Source organism: Entelurus aequoreus, linkage group LG12, assembly GCF_033978785.1.
Source record: "Entelurus aequoreus isolate RoL-2023_Sb linkage group LG12, RoL_Eaeq_v1.1, whole genome shotgun sequence".
In the NCBI taxonomy this organism is placed as follows: domain Eukaryota; kingdom Metazoa; phylum Chordata; class Actinopteri; order Syngnathiformes; family Syngnathidae; genus Entelurus; species Entelurus aequoreus.
Window position 1 is genome coordinate 23,433,939 of NC_084742.1, and position 17,500 is coordinate 23,451,438.

Below are 17,500 nucleotides of genomic sequence, written 5' to 3' on the forward strand. Positions count from 1 at the left end.
GCAAAAGAAGTCCACAATGTTGACAGGGAAGTCTGTTAGGGTGAGGAGGCAAGGTGCGGCTGTGGCTTTCCTGAGGTCCACAATCATATCTACTGTTTTCTGGGTGTTTAGTTCCAGGTTGTTGCAGCTATACCAGGAAACAAGACGGTCCACATCCCATCTGTAGACCGACTCATCAGTGTCTGAGGTGAGCCCGACAATGGTGGTGTCATCCGCCAACTTGATCGGTCTTATGGACTGGTGATTGAAGGTGCAACAGTTTGTGTACAGGAAGAACAGCAGGCGGAAAGTACACAACCTTGTGGGGATCTGCTGCTAATGGACATCGTGTCCGACACAGTCCTACCCAACTGCACATGCTGTTTCCACATGCATGTCCACCTGCATGTGGAATCTTGGACATTGAGCTGAGAGAGCTTGTCCTGTAGAAGAGTTGGAAGGATGCAGTGCTGAAGTCCACAAACAGGATCCTGGCATAGGTTCCCTGGGAGTCTAGATCAGACCTGGGCATTCTGCGGCCCCCGGGCCGCATCCGGCCCTTTGTACGTCCCTGTCCGGCCCGCGTGAGGCCAATCATAAATTACAAAATACATTTTAAAAAGTATCTATTTCGAGTGTGCAATACAACGGTGCTGCTTTTGTTTTGAAAAGCGTTATTTGTATTACTTCCGTGTGGATGTATGCTCGTGCGCGCAGCGGCAATCACAAATTACAAAATACATTTAAAAAAACATCTATGTCGTGCGTGCAATACAACTGTGCTGCTTTTATTCTGAAAAGTGTTATTTATGTGCGTCCTGTGAGTGAAGGCGCACAGCGACAAGTGATGCCCGGTTATCCCCGAGACCCTAAAAAAAAAAAAGTTGATGACGAATGGCGTGTTTTCAACAAGACATGGACTGCCAAGTAAAGGTAAAGCCGTGTGCTTAATTTGTGGTACACAGGTTGCTGTGTTTAAATAATGTAGTGTAACCACCTGATGTTGTCTTCTTGAGTTGCGTAAATGAGGAGTGAGGATACGTGCGTGTGGAAGGAACGAGATAAGTTGAGCTGTGTTAGTATAGCTTGCTCAATAAAAGTTTAAAAAGAGCGTCAGACTTGGTGTGCACTTCTTCTGGACGGTACAATTGGTGGCAGAAGTAAAACTTTGCGCATACTGCACTGTTTGTGTGTTCAGCCGGCTACGTCATTGGGAGGTACGTGCCACGTGAGGAGCTCGCCGCAAAGAGAGAGAGAGAGAGAAAGAGAGAGGCAGTGTCTACAGGTGCAGCGCATGTTGCTTGCCATGGGGGAATTCCGCCCTCAATGAAGACTCCCAGGTTTGATGGCAAGGCGAACTGGGAGGCATTTCATCCCACTTCTGACATCAATTGTAGAGTCCAGAAAAAGTGCACACCAAGTCTGATGCTCTTTTTAAACTTTTATTGAGCGAACTATATTAACACAGCTCAACTTATCTCGTTCTTTCCACACGCACATCTATCCTCACTCCTCATTTCCGCAACAGCAACGCTTCCTCCTTCTTCGCCAATCACCTTACAGGCGTGCTACGTTCACAACAAAGAGGATGCAGGATAAAGTGACAGAAATTGAAATTTTTGTATTGTAATATACATCAGGAAGTGTTGTGTAAGAAAGTGTTAAAAATAAAACCATCAAAAGCCATCTGCTTTTGTATAAAGATAAGTTAGCTTAAATGAAAATATTATTATTATTATTATCTATCTTACGGTATATCAAAAATAATTTAAGCAAAATGTAATTGAAATATTGACGGTGTGGCCTCCAGCAGTGCTCTGGTTGCTCATGCGGCCCCCGGTAAAAATTAATTGCCCACCTCTGGTCTAGATGCTGAAAAAACAAAGTAGAAGGACAGGTTTACTGTATCGGCTACAGAACTGTTGACTTTGTAAGCAAACTTCAGCGGGTCCAGGAGGAGTGCGGGGATGGTTTCGTGGTGGGGTAAGACCAGGTGATTAAAGGACTTCATGACAACGGATGTCACTGCCACTGGTCTGTGGTTGTTTAGTCCTGTGAACCATGGCTTATTGGGGACAGGAATGATGGTGGAAAATGTGAAGTAAAAGTGGCACATGGCACAACTCAAGAGAGTTGTTGTTGAAGATGTCTATGAAGACAGGGGTCAGCTTGCCCGCACAGTGCTTCAGAGTGTATGGGGTTCAACCTTCTGTATTGTTTGATAAACAATATATTGTGATAGACACTTTATCAATATCAATATAAAATGCTTTCGATAAAATATTCCATATATGTTTACATGTTTTGGTTGGAAGAAACCAGAAATTATGAAGCAAGATTTGTTTCATGAAGTCATTTGCGCTTTGGGAACCCAGACAGGAAACAGAAAGTGTCACTGAGCAATGGGAGGGACACGCTAACAGCCAATCAAGTAACAAATTAACTACCAAGTTTGGTTGTGCCGTCTTTCTGCCTCGCTATGGATTCACTGCATGGAGTGGGAAGAGAAAGTGTAATATCTTGATATATCAACTCAATAACAGAAACTTATCTTTAGTTTTGTTGGCTTTAATGCAGACGGCGTGGCAACATCCTGACACTTTCAATGTGTCGGTTTAATGAGTAGCTTCCCAAACTGATCTGTGTAGTGTTCAGTAGCTTATACACTATTGCCATGAATTGTCTCAAATCTGCAACTACTTTCAAATGAGTCTAAGTCTAAATGTACTGTATTTATTTTATTACCTTTGTCACACTCATCCTACCTGGTTACCAGACATCCTCTCCACTGATAAATAGCATCCTTGGTAAGTTGGAAATTGTTTTTATTTATAATTATTGATATCGATCAATATAAAAAATGTATATCGTGGTATACCATATTGGCCAGCCTTAGTTTGTACACATTCTGCTGATGGATTGTAAGGGAAAAGGGAAAGAGGGGGAGGATCTGTGGTGGCAGTTGGTTAAGTTAGCTCTGTAGGTCGGGCAGAAGAGGGGATGTTGGAGCCGTTAAAGTTGTTGTTGGGCTAGGTGGGCGTTGTGGTCGGAGCGGTGCTCACAGGAGAGTTGTTGGGGGTTGATGGCCCATCAAAGAGAGCATAGAAGGTTTTCAAGCATTGGGCAAATTTCTGGTCGTTAGCAGCATGAGGGGGCTTTTGGCTTTTAGGCCCCGTTTACACTAAGCCGGATACGGTTATCCAGGGTAAATCACATCTAACCTTATCCGTGTCCACACACAACACTGCTACCGTTTAACACCCCGCCCCCCTCCGTCCGCCAGGGCGCAACGCAACCTAGTACGCCTGCGCATGCATTTTACATTTGTTTGCTGTGTTTTGTGTGCAAGTTTAAAAATGACAATGTATCTCCTTTGAACAATATCCAGTGTTGTGGTATTTCAATTAACTAGAATCCAGTGTGCTTTGGGGCCCTATTGTAGTGAATCACACCTGAGCCATCATCCATCCATCCATTTTCTACCGCTTATTCCCTTCGGGGTCGCGGGGGGCGCTGGAGCCTATCTCAGCTACAATCGGGCGGAAGGCGGGGTACACCCTGGACAAGTCGCCATCATATATTATTTAAATCTTTAATCGACATGAGAAAGGAGACAATGCGATAAAGAACATTTTACAACAATTAATCTAGGGATCTAAATATATACACATATATATTAGGGCTGGGCGATATGGCCTTTTATTAATATCTCAATATTTTTAGGCCATGTCACGATACACGATATATATCTCTATATTTTGCCTTAGCCTTGAATGAACACTTGATACATATAATCACACCAGTATGATGATTCTACATGTCTACATTAAAACATTCTTGTTCATACTGCATTAATATATGCTCATTTTAAACTTTCATGCAGAGAGGGAAATCACAACTAAGTCAATTTACCAAAACTGTATTTATTAAACAGTTATTAAGCAGTGGCACAGACATTCATATCATTTCCAAAACAGAAAGTGCAAGATTGTCAGACATTTTAGAACAAGCTATAAGTGCACTTTAGTGAATGATGTCACCAAGATGACATTTCAAAACAACACTAAATTAAGGTGCACTTTTTGTACAGAACGCCGCTACAATAGTTAAAAACAAATAAAGTGCACTTTTGCGCATGATGTCACACAAGATATTTCAATAACTGTCAAATAAAAATGAGCTGCATAATAGGTTCCTGCGGCCGTTATCTCCTTCTGTTGTTGACTTTTTTTTTTCATATGGTTTTGATCTGGAAATAGTTGCTTTGGCATTTTGTTGGTGTGGCACCGGCCGGAGATGTTGACATGTAGATTTTCAAGCACTCCTCATTCTCTAGCCGGTGACTTTACAAGTAATGCTACATTAGCAGTGCTGCTACTTTTTGTAGCAACGCTTGAAGCCAAACCACCGCCAGACGATGGACCCCGTGCTGTTTTTCTTGATAATTAATTCTTCCTCCATTTGTTACCAGATTCGCACCTTATTTCTCTCGTATTACCACCCGCACCTCACTGTTAGCATCACAGCTAACGTTACCATGTCGCTACCTCTCTGCTCCGCGGGAGTGTGTGACATTGCACACGTGACATGTGTAAGAAGGTGCGCTGAACCACTGATAAAAGAAGCACAAGCGTTTCTCATGCCACTACCGCCAGGGCAGCGTCCCCTATTGCCATCTGCAGGTAATCTGCTGCTGTGCGCTGCACGGCGAATCATCTTGTAGTCAGAAGCACACAGCCAAGCTCCAGCAGTCACGGGTGGCCAGACAAATGGTGTTAGCCAACACTGCTTGGTTGGAGGTGGAAGCAACCAATTGTGAAAGAAAACAAACCCTCCTTTATCTGAGCCCAGCACTGGCAGCATATTGTCCATGGAATCCACCACTGTGCCATCGGCCAGACCTGGTTCTAGTAAAAAAGCTAGGGCAGGAAAATAAGTTTATCTGCCCTGTCAGCCTCAGAGAGAAGGTATCGCCTCATCAGAAGCTGCTTGAGGGCATCGTATTTGCCACTTTGTGGAGGTGCACAGAACACCGCCTATTTCAATTATTGTAGCATCACTACCGCCGAGAACTAACCCTGTTTTTTTATTGGGATACAAATCCATTTATAACCTATGTTATGTTTTTTTGGGGGGGGTGGGAGGTTCTTTACATTCTGTCGCTCTCTTTTTATAATGAACCCACCATGGATTTTATGGACTGTTCATATCTGTGTAAAAGAACAAATTCAGCAGAAGATCAAGAACATATTTTTCCCACTGTATTTCACGTGCCCTTTCTGGAAATGACGTTCTTCTACCTTTTTGTTTTGTTAAAATTGTGCTTTGGTTAGAGCCTATATAACGGCACCTGTTTTTTTGGCATGTACTTGATTGGCTGCAATTGTCCTCCATGTAGACAGAGACCTTTTTATAAGTTGCCAGTAATGTAAATACACACTTGTTCCTATTGTGGAGAACTGGAAAGTGTCTGTTTAATTTGGTGCATTGCTGGTTTGGATTTAAGCCCTAGTGGTCAGTTTACTTCAAAAGCAAGTGTGTGTTTTGTTTCATCCACATCCTGAAGTCCTTTTTAAGGACTTGAGTGATTTGATTTGGCTTTATTATTATTTGTGCGTTCCGGCTACTGTGGCGCATTGTACTGGTAATGTGTACACTTGATGACACGCTGACAGTGTGCCAGGCCAAGGGGAGTTTCTCCACAGTTTGTCTGTAGATCATATGGAGAGTGTGGTCAAGAGGAAGAGCAATGGAGAGAAGGAAAGTGTGTCCGTGCATGTGTGTGCTTGTGCGTGTGTGCACGCGTGCGTGGTTGGGGTGAGGGGCTTTTTTTTACTTTTCTGCCTCTGTCATTAAGGTCTCCCATGTCAAAGCCAGATGGAGCTGGTGCCTTGTGTGTAAGTAGAAGCGCAGACTGTGACCCACCCAGCTACACACACACACACACAAAGTCCGTGCCCTTGATTTTTCCGCCAAAAATGGGGCATCTGAGGCCAGTTTCCAGACCACTGCCATCTGCACTCAGTTAGCTCGTGCAGGTCACACAGCTCATCAACAATCTACCAATGTGTTCAGCTGAGCTCATCTGCTCATGCAACACTTAACTCCTCATAATAGATTGTCGTCTGATATCATCGTCACCTTTCTCTGCTGCCTTTTCTTTTCACTTTGTGTTATTCTGTTGTACATTCTCACAAGTTTACTCTGTCAAAGTGTCCTCGGTCAATTTATCTTCCTCGCATTGTTTGAATCTTCATCTTCACCCTCCCACTATGAATGGCTGGCAGAAAAGCAAAATTGCCGAATATTTCCTGGGGTGTTCTGTCTTAATGGCGCTGGGCTGGCTGCAGTGCTGCATGTGTCGGCGGCACGCGCTGGATGGTCGTGCCAAATGTGGCGCCAACTTGGGCACACTTTACCGTCGTCCTGGTCACTCTTTCCAACCTCTGGAATTCTCATCTTTTTTTAACTCATTTGTAGGCAGTTTAGTGCCCAAATTTGGCTGCCCTCGTGGTGACATTTCCCCCTCTCAGTGATTATGTGCCTGAAAAATGTGTTGTAGTGCTGCGGGCCACACAGCATAGCGCAAGCCTACTCGGGAAGTGAGAGTGCAGGATTCTTAATGCCTGCTTTGTGTTACAAAACTTCTGTGACATCAGTACGCAGGTATTCATCCGCGGGCTGCCAGCGCTAATGTTGCTAACGGGTTTGACTTTCCAAGTTTCACTCACTTAATTCGAAGTTGCCTTTGCATGCTCACTTGCATGGTGAGACATGTTACTTTAATTTTCTCCCTTCTATCTTATTACGCCTCCCTGTTGTACTCATTGTTGTCAAACACATTTGACAGGTTAGCCTGGGGTGGGCAAACCTTTTGACTTCTACAATGGGTTCTAAAATGTGCCTTTGGGGCTGTGCTAGAAGCAGATGTAGGAAGTGTTTATGTGAACTAATAGATGCATTCAGTTCCATTTTCAGGGACACCTTCTTTCAAAAGCTGACAATTATTTTGCATTACTGTACACTTTATGTGTTATTACATGAAATATAATAGCAGACCAAATCAAGAAAGTAAATAAATTCCACAGTTTACAGGTGAAACTGGAAAAAATAGAATATTGTGTGAAAGTCCATTCATTTCAGCAATTTAACTTAAAATGTGAAATGAATATGTGATATAAACTCATTACACACAAAGTGAAACATTTCAAGCTTTTATTTGTCATAATTTTGATGATCATGGTTTACAGTTTTTGAAAAACTCAAAATTTTCCGAGATTTTCATTATAAGGTTTTTATATGGTGTAAGCCATAATCATCAAAATTATATCAAAAGAAGTCCTGAAATATCTTAAGTTGCATGTTATAAGCCTATGTCATATATTAGTTTCACCTTGTTAATCTAATTGCTGGTATAAACAAACATTTGCACAATATTCAAGTGTTTTGAGTTACACCTATGTATATTAATATGAAATAAGTCTCCCAGAATGCACTTAAATAAACTCTGGATATACAATTTGAACTATGAACTTTAAAACGACGAATATTAAATACTATATGATCTTTAAGTCAGCCTTTTTTGGGAGCGTGGGGGTGGGGATTTCCTGGGTGTTGCGGTCACATTTCCTGGTGGTCGCTGCAAGGTGGGGCTGGGTTCCAACTTTGAATTACGCGCCTACTCTGGAGTCCATCTGAAGTGTATGTACGTATATGTTACAAAAAAAAAGGATGGCATGAATGATACAAAATAAAACATTTTGGCAGAAAATTACTCGTTTATAAAAACGTATGGAAAGCGTTAAACAAAAAATACGACATCCAACCTTGGCCTCTCTCCTGTTTCCTATTTCCTCCCTTTGACCCTAGGCCTAGGCTGATATTTGATAAATCAATAATCAATCAATCAAAGTTTACTTATATAACCGACGGTAAATGAAAATTAAGTTGGTAAGTTTTCCAGTGTCGATAATCGCGGTGTGCATGCTTCAAAAGTATTCATGCTTGCCTTATTAAGCAGCTGCGCACGTTTGTGACATAGCAAAAATTAAAGAAGTCTGTGGAGCCCCCGCAAGCATCACACAGTGCAATAAGTTAGCACGTAGTAAAATAATGTATTGTAGCTCCCAGAAGAAATCCCACAAAGTCTGATGCTATTTTTAACTTTTATTACCAATCTTATGATAACTTAGACTTAGACAAACTTTATTGATCCACAAGGGAAATTTGAAACAAACGGCACAATTCCAACAGGGTTTTACCTCCCGTGCAAACACTATTGTCTTTGTGAATCTGCGCTTCCCAGGACACTGAACAACACTTTCTCATTCTCTGCCAATCACCTTTCAGGCATGGACCGTGTGTTTGAAACATGGGAAAAACTGACATCAAATCCAAACCACACGATCATAAAACATTAACACCAGCTGGTCGTTACAGTATGAATTGATATATACGGTATAGCCTATAATTTGCAGGCTATTGACAAGTGATGTACAGAAAACTCGACCACAGAAAAAATACTTTGATCACCAAAAACCGCGCTGTGGATGTAAACAAAGCATTGGAGCGTTGTCAGCATGTCTGCAATGTTGACGTAATTTTAAATAAATTCAAGACATACCCAAGGACATCCCTCTACAAAATGTGCAAATATTAAGAGGACAGTGGCGGCTTTTAAGCAGAGAAAGTCCAACTGGAGCAACAGCGCAAAGCAAGTGTGACATCATGATCGCTGCGCTTGCCTCTTTCGTCAAGGACATCGAAGGACAGAAGTAGTCTCTAAACATGAGTACATTTTATAATAGCATCAGAAGAAAATGCTAGATATGTCGCTCGTTGTTTTTAATTAAAACAACTCATTAAAAGTGTCTGGACACTTGAAAACATCTCAACAAAGTATATTGTCTATCTGTACAATAAGCAGAAACAATCGAAAATATGGCAAAACGATAAAAAAATATATTAATTCTAATTGAAAATAACATAATGGTTTTTAAATATCATCGTAGCAAATTATGCAAATTACCCGGTGATGTCATTGTGACCACGCCCCCACCACCACAGGTATCTTGTCTTTTGGTCGCTGATAAAAAAAGCCTTGCCTGTACCGGAAGTAGCGTGACGTCACAGGTTGTGGAGCTCCTCACATCTGCACATTGTTTACAATCATGGCCACAAGCAGCGAGAGCGATTCGGACCGAGAAAGCGACGATTTCCCCATTAATTTGAGCGAGGATGAAAGATTTGTGGATGAGGAAAGTGAGAGTGAAGGACTAGAGGGCAGTGGAAGCGATTCAGATAGGGAAGATGCTGTGAGAGGCGGGTGGGACCTGATATTCATCTTTGAATGACTAAAACAGTAAATAAACACAAGACATATATATATACTCTATTAGCCACAACCAGGCTTATATTTAATATGCCACAAATTAATCCCGCGTAACAAACACCTCCCCCCTCCCGTCCATGTAACCCGCCAATACAAATCAAACACGCACAACACACTCAATCCCACAGCCCAAAGTACCGTTCACCTCCCCAAAGTTCATACAGCACATATATTTTCCCAAAGTTACGTACGTGACATGCACATAGCGGCACGCACGTACGGGCAAGCGATCAAATGTTTGGAAGCCGCAGCTGCGTACACACGGTAGCGCGTATCCAACTCAAAGTCCTCCTGGTAAGAGTCTCTGTTGTCCCAGTTCCGCACAGGCCAATGGTAAAGCTTGACTGTCATCGTTCGGGAATGTAAACAATGAAACACCAGCTACGACGTAGCCGCTACGTGTTTGTGTTGCTGCAGCCGGCCGCTAATACACCGCTTCCCACCTACAGCTTTCTTCTTTGCTATCTCCATTGTTCATTAAACAAATTGCAAAAGATTCACCAACACAGATGTCCAGAATACTGTGGAATTTTGCGATGAAAACAGACGCCTTAATGGCTGGCCACAATGCTGTCCTAAAATGTCCGCTACAATACGTGACGTCACGCGCAAACGTCATCATACCGAGACGTTTTCAGCAGGATATTTCTCGGGAAATTTAAAATTTCACTTTACTAATCTAACCGTATTGGCATGTGTTGCAATGTTAAGATTTCATCATTGATATATAAACTATCAGACTGCGTGGTCGGTAGTAGTGGGTTTCAGTAGGCCTTTAACATAATTTATTGCTTTTGGTTGTGATTGCAAAATTTTGCTAACAGACAAAGTATATAGTTTTCATATATACAAATAATACAAACATCAGCTTTCCCCATTCATGTGTAAAAATGAGGCAAACATCAGTCTATCCATTTACATATACTGTACATATAATGCGAACACGTTTCTGTCCATTCACGTTTTCAACTTATACAAACATCAGTTTTTCTATTCACATTTAAAATGAGGAAAACAGCTGTCTGTCTATTCACATATGCTGACAATTAATATAATCACTTGTCTGTCCATTCACGTATACAAATAATACAAACATCAGCTTTCCCCATTCATGTGTAAAAATGAGGCAAACATCAATCTATCCATTTACATATACTGTACATATAATGCAAACACGTTTCTGTCTATTCACGTTTTCAACTAATACAAACATCAGTTTTTCTATTCACATGCACAAACTTGGCAAGCAGCTGTTTGTCTATTCACATATGCTGACAATTAAAGGCCTACTGAAATGAAAATTCTTTATTTAAACGGGGATAGCAGATCCATTCTATGTGTCATACTTGATCATTTCGCGATATTGCCATATTTTTGCTGAAAGGATTTAGTAGAGAACATCGACGATAAAGTTCGCAACTTTTGGTCGCTGATAAAAAAAAAGCCTTGCCTATACCGGAAGTAGCGTGACGTCACAGGGGATAGGGCTGCTCACATTTCCCTATTGTTTACAATGCAGCGAGAGAGATTCGGACCGAGAGAGATTCGGACCGAGAAAGCGACGATTACCCCATTAATTTGAGCGAGGATGAAAGATTTGTGGATGAGGAACGTGAGAGTGAAGGACTAGAGTGCAGTGCAGGACGTATCTTTTTTTCGCTCTGACCGTAACTTAGGTACAAGAGTTCATTGGATTCCACACTTTCTCCTTTTTCTATTGTGGATCACGGATTTGTATTTTAAACCACCTCGGATACTATATCCTCTTGAAAATGAGAGTCGAGAACGCGAAATGGACATTCACAGTGACTTTTATCTCCACGACAATACATCGGCGAAGCTCTTTAGCTACAGAGCTAACGTGATAGAATCGGGCTCAAATGCAGATAGAAACAAAAGAAATAAACCCCTGACTGGAAGGATAGACAGAAGATCAACAATACTATTAAACCGTGGACATGTAAATACACGGTTAATAATTTCCAGCTTGGCGAAGCTTAACAATGCTGTTGCTATTGACGCCATTGAAGCTAACTTAGCTACGGAGCGGCGGCGGGCGTTGTAGCTTTCGACGACACCCCGGCCGCCATCAGAGTCGGCAAGAAACATTATTTCCCCAAAGTTACGGACGTGACATGCACATAGCGACACGCACGTACGGGCAAGCGATCAAATGTTTGGAAGCCAAAGCTGTACTCACGGTAGCGCGTCAGCTATCCAACTCAAAGTCCTCCTGGTTGTGTTGCTGTAGTCCGCCGCTAATACACCGATCGCACCTACAGCTTTCTTCTTTGCAGTCTCCATTGTTCATTAAACAAATTGCAAAAGATTCACCAACACAGATGTCCAGAATACTGTGGAATTTTTCGATGAAAACAGAGCTTTTTGTATGGTTACACATTGGGTACCAATACTTCCGTTGCCGCCGTGACGTCACGCGCATATGTCATCATACATAGACGTTTTCAACCGGAAGTGTGGCGGGAAATTTAAAATTGCACTTTATAAGTTAACCCGGCCGTATTGGCATGTGTTGCAATGTTAAGATTTTATCATTGATATATAAACTATCAGACTGCGTGGTCGGTAGTAGTGGGTTTCAGTAGGCCTTTAATAATCACTTGTCTGTCCATTCATATATACAAATAATACAAACATCAGCTTTCCCCATTCATGTGTAAAAACGAGTTAAACATCAATCTATCCATTTACATATACTGTACATATAATGCAAACACGTTTCTGTCTATTCACGTTTTCAACTTATACAAACATCAGTTTTTCTATTCACATGTAAAAAAAAGAGGCAAACAGCTGTCTGTCTATTCACATATGCTGTACATATAGTGAAATCCCTTATTTGTCTATTCACATATACAAATAATACAAACACCGGCTTCCCCATTCATGTGTAAAAATTAGGAAAACATCATTCTATCCATTTACATATACTGTTCATATAATGCGAACACGTTTCTGTCCATTCACGTTTTCAACTTATACAAACATCAGTTTTTCTATTCACATTTGAAATGAGGCAAACAGCTGTCTGTCTATTCACATATGCTGACAATTAATACAATCCCTTGTCTGTCCATTTACGTATACAAATAATACAAAACATCAGCTTTCCCCATTCATGTGTAAAAATGAGGCAAACGTCAGTCTAACCATTTACATATACTGTACATATAACGCGAACACGTTTCTTGCATTTGAAAGAATATAAATGCATTATTATTATGTATTATCATTACATCAGTGGTTAATTTGGTCTCCAAAAAATAATGGCAATAATACAGGTGATTGCACATCCTTAAATATTTCCTGTCCAGTGAATAACACAGCCATAACAAACCCCCTCAATCCACCCCAAAACACACACACACACACACACACACACACACACACACACACACACACACACACACACATTGCTACTAAAACCCCTAATTCTGGCTCATACACTGGGATTCATAATCGAATCGAAGGCCAAAATGTCCAAATATTTATTATTAGTGTAGGTTTAAAGGCCTACTGAAACCCACTACTACCGACCACGCAGTCTGATAGTTTATATATCAATGATGAAATCTTAACATTATAACACATGCCAATACGGCCGGGTTAACTTATAAAGTGACATTTTAAATTTGCCGCTAAACTTCCGGTTCGAAACGCCTCTGAGGATGACGTATGCGCGTGACGTAGCCCGACGAACACGGGTATGCCTTCCACATTGAAGCCGATACGAAAACGCTCTGTTTTCATTTCATAATTCCACAGTATTCTGGACATCTGTGTTCGTGAATCTGTTTCAATCATGTTCATTGCATTATGGAGAAGGAAGCCAAGCAAGCAAAGAAGAAAGTTGTCGGTGCGAAATGGACGTATTTTTCGAACGTAGTCAGCCACAACAGTACACAGCCGGCGCTTCTTTGTTTACATTCCCGAAAGATGCAGTCAAGATGGAAGAACTCGGATAACAGAGACTCTAACCAGGAGGACTTTTGATTTGGATACACAGACGCCTGTAGAGAACTGGGACAACACAGACTCTTACCAGGATTACTTTGATTTGGATGACAAAGACGCAGACGTGCTACTGTGAGTATGCAGCTTTGGCTTTTTTTTGCGTATGTACGTAACTTTTTTAAAATATATAAGCTTTATGAACCTTGGGTTAGGTGAACGGTCTTTTGGGCTGAGTGATTGTGTGTGTTGATCATGTGTTTGAATTGTATTGGCGTGTTCTATGGAGCTAGGAGCTAGCAGAGGAGCTAGGAGCTAGCATAACACGTACCGTACCGTAAGTGCGCGTCACGTACGTAACTTTTTAAAAATATATAAGCTTTATGAACCTTGGGTTAGGTGAACGGTCTTTTGGGCTGAGTGATTGTGTGTGTTGATCGGGTGTTTGAATTGTATTGGCGTGTTCTATGGAGCTAGGAGCTAGCAGAGGAGCTAGGAGCTAGCATAACAAACACGCAGGTGTTATTATGCAGGATTAATTTGTGGCATATTAAATATAAGCCTGGTTGTGTTGTGGCTAATAGAGTATATATATGTCTTGTGTTTATTTACTGTTGTAGTCATTCCCAGCTGAATATCAGGTACCGTGAGTATGCAGCCTTGGCTGCTAAACATTCGATAACTTGACCGTATGTGCGCGTCACGTACGTAACTTTTTAAAAATATATAAGCTTTATGAACCTTGGGTTAGGTAAACGGTCTTTTGGGCTGAGTGATTGTGTGTGTTGATCAGGTGTTTGAATTGTATTGGCGTGTTCTATGGAGCTAGGAGCTAGCAGAGGAGCTAGGAGCTAGCATAACAAACACGCAGGTGTTTTTATGCAGGATTAATTTGTGGCATATTAAATATAAGCCTGGTTGTGTTGTGGCTAATAGAGTATATATATGTCTTGTGTTTATTTACTGTTGTAGTCATTCCCAGCTGAATATCAGGTCACCCCCGGCTCTCACAGCATCTTCCCTATCTGAATAGCTTCAACTCCCCACTAGTCCTTCACTTGCACTTTACTCATCCACAAATCTTTCATCCTCGCTCAAATTAATGGGGAAATTGTCGCTTTCTCGGTCCGAATCTCTCTCACTTCATGCGGCCATCATTGTAAACAATAGGGAACTTTGCGTATATGTTCAACTGACTACGTCACGCTACTTCCGGTAGGTGCAAGCCTTTTTTTTATCAGATACCAAAAGTTGCAATCTTTATCGTCGTTGTTCTATACTAAATCCTTTCAGCAAAAATATGGCAATATCGCGAAATGATCAAGTATGACACATAGAATAGATCTGCTATCCCCGTTTAAATAAAAAAAATTCATTTCAGTAGGCCTTTAAATAATTACATACACAGAGCAAAATATAACAGGAGTAGACAAGAAACCATACTAACCATTAAGCTAGCTTGAACGTGAAGAAGTGAAACAACAAAAGAAAAAGTGCTTTGTGCACTTAAACAGAAGTCTGACTGGAACTGTGTTAACGCAGAGAGTAACCAGCTAAGAGTAGGAAATAGCAAGTACATTAATATGTCAGGAGGGAGATTAATATCAACACAGCTTCTTATCTGTCCAGCTGCCATATTCCTTTGTATACCCTTTACAAGAAGTACATCAGAGGCAACTTTGTAGCTCGTTAGCTTATATGTGCTAGTTTTCTGAGACCCTTGTTTGTGCAGGCAGGATGGAGCTTTTATTGAAAAAACAGGAACTGTGTGGTTGGTCTTTACACTTTTGACAGCAGGCGTTTGGCAAGAGAGAGTGGTAACATAAAGTGTTTCTTGCGTTTCTGCTGGTCATCTTTTTCTCTTCATAATCGTCATCTAACAAGATCCTCGGATGCCTTTTACGTCAATCAAGTGAGGTCTGTATTTTTTTTTTATGCTTGGCTATTGACTGACACCCTGTGATCGACCTAAAAGGCACCCCTGATTTAGAGTAATGGTCATTTAAAAATTGCATTGCAAATCCTGTTGCCGCAGTCAAACAATACCTGTCTGTCAAGGAGTTGTAGATAGATAGATAGATAGATAGATAGATAGATAGATAGATAGATAGATAGATAGATAGATAGATAGATAGATAGATAGATAGATAGATAGATAGATAGATAGATAGATAGATAGTACTTTATTGATTCCTTCAGGAGAGTTCCCTTGTAGATATATTTGCTAGGTATAGTAACCCCAATGGTGGATTATGATCCAATTTTTTATTTTGTTTTCAGCTAGGGTTGGAGCATATATTTTTTGTCATTGCATTAGCCAGCGGCTTTTGGAAGGGGAGTTGAAACTGTGAGGTATCGGCATGTTGATAATGAGGTGTGCCTACAAGGATCTATCCACTCTCTGCTATGAGCCCTAAGGCCAGAAAACCACACACCTTAGTCATCTTGTGTGCTCAGGCAGAACCTGCTAAGTCTCTACAGTGCAATCTGACCTCTCATGGTTGGTGTCTAAAGTCCTGTGGGTCAACTGTTCATTAATGTCCTAAATCTAGGCAAGTGCCTCCTGTGAAATTCACTCTTGTAGTGGGGCTAATGCATCTGTTTTGACTTCCCTCATTCAGCCATTTCTGCTTGTTTACTCTACATTAGACACTGCGTGTCTGATGTATGCAGTACGCTGCTTGCCGATTGCCTCTAGAAGTCACATCTTAGCCGTTGGCGATGAGTGAATAAATGAAAGTGTCTATGTGTTGCATTCTGGTCCACTCAGGAAGTTATACGTGTATCCATGTAGACATAATGTAAACCTTTATTTCTTTGTAATGTTTCAGCTAGGGCTGAAACGATTAATCAATTTATTTGATTAGAAAAATTGTTTGAGCGTAACTAATAAAAATGTATTAAACCCGGACCTTATGGAGTGCCCGGAACTTTAAATGTGCAACATTGTTTTTGCACGACCCCTGAAAAAAAGCGTGGTGTGTGGGTGATCAAGTATATATATATATACTGTATAAACAGTATATATACAGTAAGTGTGTATATATTAGTGGTGTAACGGTACGTGTATTTGTATTGAACCGTTTCGGTACGGGGGTTTCGGTTCAGTTCGGAGGTGTACCAAACGAGTTTCCACACAGACATATTAAGTAGCGTAACGCACGTTGTGTAAACAATGCACACCGAGGCACAACACACGGCATGCTGGCACGACCGGGCTACGATAGACTGACCATACGTCCTCTTTTCACCGGACATGTCCTCTTTTGCGGAGCTGTCCGGCGGAGTTTCTTAAAAGCCTCAAATGTCCGGCATTTTGAGTTAGGGTTGCGTGTATTTTCAATGTACGTTCAGGGTTAAGAAGGGGTTAAATACAAAGCAAATTGTGCCCGCAGCAGCATTCGTGAGGGAGGGGCAGAGACAGAGAGAGCGAGAGAGTTATGATAAACGCGCATGCGTCGCCAGGTTCTGCTTTTTATCGATAGATTTATCAGATTACATTTTTTATTATCTATAGCAGGGGTGTCAAAAGTGTGCCCCGGATGCCATTTGCGGCCCACAGCTAATGTTTTAAAGGCCCACGGCACATTCTTAAAATACTATTAAAATAAACAAAAACATAACAAAAGTGAAATAAAAAAGCTTAAAGGTTAAATGTAATTTAGAAAAAGTCGCAATGTTGACTAATAAAACAAAGCTGTTTTTTTTTTCTTTCAAACTGTCATTGCTCAAAACATAATATTGAATCAAAATCAATGTTATTATTAACTATTGACCTATCCAATGTTCCGATTACTTCACATCAAATATTCCACTAAGAAAAATATTTTTGGTGGAAGATTTTGCAAATTTGGTAAATAAATAACCAAAAAATTTATAATTTATTGTTTTCTTACTGTACCAAAAATTAACCGAACCGAGACCTCTAAACCGAGGTAAGTACTGAACCAAAAATTTTGTGTACCGTTACACCCCTAGTATATATATATATATATATATATATATATATATATATATATATATATATATATATATATATATATATATATATATATATATATATATATATATGTGTATGTATGTGTATGTATGTGTATATATGTATATATATGTATGTATGTGTATATATGTAAATATATGTATGTATGTGTATATATG

The 17,500-nt window shown here is 40.7% G+C and overlaps 1 protein-coding gene across 4 annotated transcripts in view; it reads left to right on the plus strand.

The window, feature by feature from the left end:
* Positions 1 to 17,500, plus strand: part of rbpjb (recombination signal binding protein for immunoglobulin kappa J region b) — a 113,387-nt gene that overhangs the window by 54,653 nt on the left and 41,234 nt on the right. Inside the window, exon 1 of one of the 4 annotated variants that reach the window (XM_062065261.1) lies at positions 305 to 542. The exons of the other annotated variants lie outside the window; for them this stretch is intronic. The gene's annotated coding sequence lies outside the window, so the exon portion shown is untranslated. Of the gene's footprint in view, positions 1 to 304; positions 543 to 17,500 lie in introns of those variants that run through there. 4 annotated transcript variants of the gene reach the window in all.